Consider the following 6,661-nt stretch of genomic DNA (forward strand, 5'->3'; position numbering starts at 1 on the left):
TTTAATTATTTTTTGTCTGTTTCTTGATGCCTTTGGTTATTTGTAGCATTTTTCAAAACTTACAGTCCTTGCCACAGAGAATGTGCTGATTGAGGATACAGGAAGACCCCAGTCACAAGATCATCCTTCCCTTCATCTTAATTTCTTACTGGCTCCTAGCAATGGTTCTCTTTGATAAATACTTTTTTTGGACAAATTTCTGGTGGAAAACCCCAATTGTCTGGATTTTCATCTTCTTTTTCACTGTTAAAAGTGCTCTGGGTGGTTGGCTTTGCTCATCAGTCAACATTTGTGCTGGATTTTCCTAATAGGATGAGAGGCTGCTTTGGGGAGGGACACCTCATCAGTGACTCATTGTTTCCTTATCTGTCACCTGTCAGAGGAGCTCTCCTGGTGTGTGAGATGATGGCTCCTCCTTGAGAAAGGATGGAGTGGCTCTGGATGTGGGCAGGACGAGGCTGTTTGGTGGAAAGGACATGAAAATAAAATAACCCATGTGAGCGAAGCTGTGCTATTCCATGTCTCACTCATCTTCAAGAAACCGGCTCTGATCCGAATGGAACTGTTTTTTCTTGCCTGGGAAGAAATACAGACGTGTTTGCTTTAGAGGCAGGACGCTCCCTGTCCTGGCCAGGCTCCTATCAGAGCTTTCAGCACGGGATATTTTTGCTGGCCAGCCCTGAGCAGCAGCAGTCGGGTGTTTACCCTGGCTGGGCAGCCAGCAGCTCCCCAGTGCTCCTTTTCCAGGGTGAGGTGCTGTCCTTCCTGCTCCCTGAGCTGCTGACAGGGAGAGCATTCACTCACTCTGGCTTCAATCACCCCGTGGTGAAGGCACAGCCCTCGCTGGGGCTGGGTGAGCTCTTGCAGGAAGCTCTGCATGTGCCTGTCCAGGTTTCAACACCTTTTCTGTTGCCTCTTAGTGGCTTTTTGATCCTGTCAGCTGCTGTCAGTGTAGAAACTGGTATTTTTTTCCCTCTGCTCTGCTTGTCCACCTGCCATCAGGTGAGCTTTGCTTTGCAGCAAACTGCAGCAGAGGTAGACAATAGTCCAGTCTCAAGCTGTGTCAAGGGAAATAGAGGTTGGATATTAGGAAAAAGTTTTTTACAGAAAGGGTGATAAAGTTCTGGAATGGCTGCTCGAGGAGGTGCTGGAGTCACCATCCCTGGGTGTGTTTAACAAAGCCTGGATGTGGCACTGGGTGCCAGGGTTTAGCTGAGGTGTTGGGGCATGGGTTGGACTCGATGATCTTGAAGGTCTCTTCCAACCTGGTCATTCTGTGAATATTACAGTGACCACAGACTGAGGAAGCAGCCGAGTTGTCCTGAGCTCCTTTGGTATCTTCCATCCTTGAGAGATGAAAGGATTGTAAATGCAGTATTTGGGGTGGGGCTCCCTTTAGAGCTCCTTTTTGGAGGTTTGGACATAAATGACCTTTGAGCGCAGGCTCATTGCTGGAGGGAGGGGGTGTTGGGGAGCCTGGGCTCTGCTCCAAGCCTGCCCAGCCTTCCTGGGAGTCCTTGGACCACCCAGTGCTCTGGGGCCCAGGGCTGGTGAACCCACCCGAGCCCAGCGGGTGCAGTGGGACAGGAGCTGTGTGTGTGGGAGGTGGCTGAGCTGGGGCTAGGAAGGTGGCTCTTGCTGCTGTTATTTGTGTGTCCTGCTGGAAATCAGCTGCTCAGCATCACCCTCGGCTCCCTGGAGCCTCCCAGCAGAGTGGATTGTTTCAGCCACACTCAGGCTGCCGGGGCTCTGATGGGGGCCCAGCACTGTTCCTAATTAGCCCGGCTGTGTTTTGAAGCATGGGCCAGCCCAAGCCTCCTTTGGCTTGGCACAAAGGAGAGGTCAGCTGTGGCCAGCAGGGCTGTGACTGGTGTCTGTGCCTCGAGGCCTGCTCGGGTGGCTTTGTCACCCTGCTTCAGGGGACCAGTATTGTCTCTTTTATAGCACTGCCCTCATTTACCTGGCCTCGGACGTGTTGTTTGATTGACTAAGGACCTGATCTCTCCTGCTAATCTCTCTGGAGCAGTTCAGCTGGAAGCCTTTGGATGTGTTAGGGCTGGGAGAGAGGGGTTTGCTGGAGGCCAGAGAAGCATGGGATTGCAAAACCCTCAGAGGTGTTGGAAGCTGAAGCGGGAAGGGTTCAGTCTTTGGAAGCAAAGGAAAGCACAGGCAGTATTTTCTTGGACCCAGGAGCCAGATGCTGTTTCCAAGACGGAGAGACTCGCGTGACAGCGCCAGTTCAGGCTCAGGTGACTTCCCCAGGCCAAGCAGAGCCCGGTGCAGACTTCAGAATGACGGTAGCAAGATACTGTGATCGATGCTTCCAGTGCACGAGGCCAATTCAAAATCCGCTCTGTGGAATTAAATGGCTGCAATTGTTCTTCAGCTGTCAGCTCATTGGAGAGAATCCACGGTTAATAATACCAGGGCTAAATTAAGCAGAGCACTTCTCCAGCAGCCAAGAAGTCCGAATACTTTTATTTATAAGCAGCCTCCTGATTCACAAGGTTAGCCTTCTGCTGGGAGGGGAGAGGAGTGCGAGGCCAGAGGAGATTCCTGCTGGGATTTTCTTGTATTTTGGCTCGGGAAGGCAGTGGAACAAGGGCGGCTTGTGCAGAGCTCGGCCACGTCCTGTGCTATCAGCTTGTCCATCAGCCAAGCATGGTATTTAAGAGCTGGCAAACAGGTAGGGCTGAGCTCTTTGAAGAAATCTGTGAGAGGAAACAAGCCAAAGCAATGTAGGGGCTTATTCAGCTAAAAGCTGTCTTTTGTAAAGGGAGTTTGGAAGAAAAGAGAGAGTGTGCTGGAGCCAGGGAACGTCTGCTGTTGTACCTGCTAAAGAAGTGTCCTGGGACTTGTACCAGGGGGTGACCCCAGAGTCCTTCACTGAGATGTGTTGGTCGAACACGGCGCTGTTCATCACACCCAGCACCACCTCCAGCCCCCACGGAACTGCAGGGCAGTAACTCTGTCCATAACTGGGTAGTTCATGTGATCTGAGTTTCTAAAGGTGAACTGGAGTACACCAACAGCCTTTTGGATGTGTGTGATGTTGTCCAGCTCTGTCCAGCTCCACTGGTGAGTGATGGAGAACGTGCAGAGGCAAAAGTAAAAAGTGTTGCTGGCCATTTGTTTAAAGGGACAGGATAGTGGGTGAAGCAGAGTTAAATCTGATGGGCTTTGGTGGATTTGAAATATGGCTGGCTTTGTTCTTTTCAGCCTTTCCTTGGGCTGAGCTCAAGAATTAAGGGTTTCATGATCATTTAAAAGAGATTATCATATTGGGTTGAAGAAAATATACGGCTCAAGTCCTTTGGATGAGTTGTAGCCCTCTGCTTAGGTCTTGGCAAATAAATCAGAGTGGAATCTTTTCCACTGATTTGAAACGTTCACAGAGATCTTTACTGCTCCTCATGTTAAGATCTGCCAAGGGTAAGAAAACTTGGAAGGAAATGACTCACTGAGCCACCTGAAGAAGAAAAAACCCCTGTTTTGTTGTGAGGGATGGGTACCTTGGGCCAAGTCATGTGAAGTGCTGGATGGCATCTTCAAAGCGCTGCATCCCCTTTGGTGAGGGCTCAAGCTCCCAGCACCTCCCGTGATCCCTCCTCTGCCACAGCCCCTGCTCTAATCTCCCTGCAAAGGATTTCCTTGGAGCTTCCCAGCCAGCTGTGACCAATTAAACAGGGGCCAGGGCTGCAAAACAACAGCCTCTGGAAGGGCTGGGTGAGGGCTGGGCAGAGTTTATGGCTCTGAGAGAGGCAGAGTCTGCCCGAGGTGTTTTCTTCCCGTAAATCACCTGGGGAAAGCCAGCCTTGTGAGCTCAAAGGTGAGTCAAGGGACATTTATGGAGGAGAATGGATTATTTTCCAGGCAATGTGAAATGCTCCAGTGTAACTGCACCGCTGGGATCCCATCGTGTAATTGGTAATAAGGAGGATTTGTTACACGAGTGCAAAGGAGACTGAATTAAAGCTGAATTCTTGGGTTGTTTCTGGAGAGGAATGAGCCCATCCCCCTGGTCAGGTAGCCAAGGACCATTCCAAGCTCACAGTTCCTCACCAATTACTGTTTTCTTGCAATGAGAAAGAACAGGATTGTGAGTGAGAGACTAAAATCTTTGTGAATCCACTAAAATCCAGGTCTTTAATGGATTCACAAAAGAAAAATGACAGTGAACAGCTTCATTCCCTGACTGTGACAGAACCATCAAATCCTTTAGTTTGGAAAAGACCTTTAAGGCCATCAAATCCAATCATTCACCAAATCTTCCCCTGTTTTCAAAGGATCTGCTGCAAACCAGTGGTGTGGGAGCCACACTAGCCATGGGCACAGGGGCCAGGTTCCAAGTGAAAGAGGAGGATTGGAGAGTGAGATGAGGAGTGAGGGCAGCAGCAGGAACGAGAAGCATTGCTGCAAAGCTGCCTGGAATTTGTAGAATTAATTTATGCTTAAACACACAGCCCACTCTGCAGTAAATCATTGGTATGTTATGCTTTCCGTTTCTGGGTTTGGAAAGGTTGGAGAAAACATTTTTTTAATTCATTAAGTGCTGCTTTCTCTGGGGCATCGTTTTAAAGCTGTATTCTCTGGCAGGTGATAACATCTTTCAAGCAGCCTCTGAAATGCCTTATCCCCACCTCAGCAACAGGTTTGCCTTTCATTTTTTCCTTGTTTGTTGTGTTTCTGTTTTGTCTCCCATGCTGTATGGGCTCAGCACAGCAGAATAATGGGTTTGATAATTCAGAAACAAACACATGTTGAGATTCCTGTTGTTACCAATACCATTTTTTTTTCTGGGAAGATGCTCAGATTGTTCCCTCCCCAGAGGTCTAATCCATGTGAGTTATGTGGGGAGAGTAGGACACTTTCCACACATTCTTGATCCGGGTTTCAGTGTGTGCAAGTTCCTGTTGTGTTTTTCCCTTGGGCTGGAGCTTGATATTCTGGGCAGCCTGGATCCCAACTGAGTTGTTTGATAGTGGAGAAGGAAGAAAATCTCCCACTAACAACCCCCACAGAGAAATCCAGGTGGCACCAGCCAGTGGAGGAGTTTTTTATGGCCACTTTTTACTGTTCTACAAAGTTCAAATGGAAAATGTTACCTTGGAAAATGGTACTCCTCTTGCATCAGTGACACCAGGATCAAAGCACCAGCTCAGGGAATTTGTTCCTCTGCAGTTTATCATGGAATTACAGAATTATAGAGCATCCTGGACTGGAAGAGACCCACAAGAACCATCAAAGCTGTGCTGGGGCTGAGCCATGGCCCTGGGACTGGTTCTCCCTGCACATTCCTCAGCAGAGGAATCTCTAGACTGAAAGGAGAGTCCAGGGGACCCTCACCATTCTGGGCTGAGACTCCCCAGCCCCAGCATGGCTGGTTTCCTCCCAGACACACTTAATTTTATGGGGCTGCAGTTTCCCGTGGCTCAGCTTGCAGACAGTGACACATGTGCTGCGTGGAACGGTGCGGCCGCTTTCTCCTTCCATAATTCCATATTTGTGGGGCCTCTGCACCCTCTCAACGTTCCTGCTGGCCACAGGGCCACCTGTTCCACCCTCTCTCTCTGTAAACCAGCCAAAACCCAGCTTTGGAGGCCAACAGGTGTTTCTAGTTTGCGGTACATTAATGGATGTTGACTGCCTGTCTTCCCGCCTCTCCAAGCCAATAAACCCATGGATCTGGAAATCCTCCACTCCTCGCTGCAGCAGCAGGCCCAGCACGGGATGCCAAGAGGCCGAGCGAGCTCACGGGCTGGGCACAGGCCCCAAGCTGCTCTCTGAAGTCATTCCTTCGTGTTTGTCTTTCCATTTAGCCCGGGATGTTGGCTGGAAAGCCTGGCACACTGCGGCTTTTCGGGCACCGCTGAAGCGATCTGTGGAATAAACAGACTCCACACCCTGATGTAGTTATGAAGTGGGTACGTATGTCAGCACCCTGCAGGGAGATAGCTCTTGTGAAAACTTGTGCCCTGAGCTTCGGTCTGAGCTGAATCTTCATTCACAAAGGTGTTCCATATGCATGACATCACACCTTTTCATACATATTCAACCCCTGGCCCCGCCTGTCCTCGCCTCGCATAGTAATTAGATCCACGCCCTTCTGGTTTGCTGTGGTGGTCACACAGGGGTCTTTGGTGGTTTCTGAGGCCGAAAATTGTGGTCTTCCTCATGGCTGGACTTTTCTCCTTTGCGCGTACGCTTTTGGTCCCTTGGTACATCTGACTACGTCTGTCTGTCTTGATGAGCTTGGAGACAGAGGAGCCCCTTCATCTTTACCCTTTATCTGGGTTCCTTGCATCCCTTGGTCTTCTCCCAGCATTGATCTTTATGTAAGAAGCTTCAGAAATTTGCATTTCCCTGTGCCCTTTGTACCATGGCAGAGGTTTCTTAAGTAAAATGTTAAAATTCAACACATAATTCTACAAGCTAAAATTTAAGTGCTTAATTCATATTGCTGACTCAAGTGCACTCCAAAAATCTCTATTTCACTGCCATGGCCATTGGGTTTTGTCTTGCTCTTTGCTATTGGCTGTTCCAGCCCTATGAGTGGCCACCAGGAGGTTGGTGGTGGAAGCAGTTTTTTGTGGAAACCCTAAGAGGTGTTCCCTGGGTTAGGGAGACACAAGAAGCTTCCCTCAAAAGATACCCTGTGTCA

The 6,661-nt window shown here is 49.4% G+C and overlaps 1 long non-coding RNA gene across 1 annotated transcript; it reads right to left on the reverse strand.

Annotated features, from left to right (window-relative positions):
- Window positions 1-2,500: 2,500 nt before the first annotated feature.
- Window positions 2,501-5,958, reverse strand: LOC135285028 (uncharacterized). Its single transcript, XR_010350049.1, has 3 exons — window positions 5,347-5,958; window positions 5,106-5,218; window positions 2,501-2,711 (listed from the first exon to the last, which is right to left on the reverse strand). It is a non-coding gene; the product is annotated as an uncharacterized LOC135285028 (long non-coding RNA).
- Window positions 5,959-6,661: the final 703 nt, after the last annotated feature.

Source organism: Passer domesticus, chromosome 22 (genome assembly GCF_036417665.1).
Source record: "Passer domesticus isolate bPasDom1 chromosome 22, bPasDom1.hap1, whole genome shotgun sequence".
Lineage (NCBI taxonomy): Eukaryota > Metazoa > Chordata > Aves > Passeriformes > Passeridae > Passer > Passer domesticus.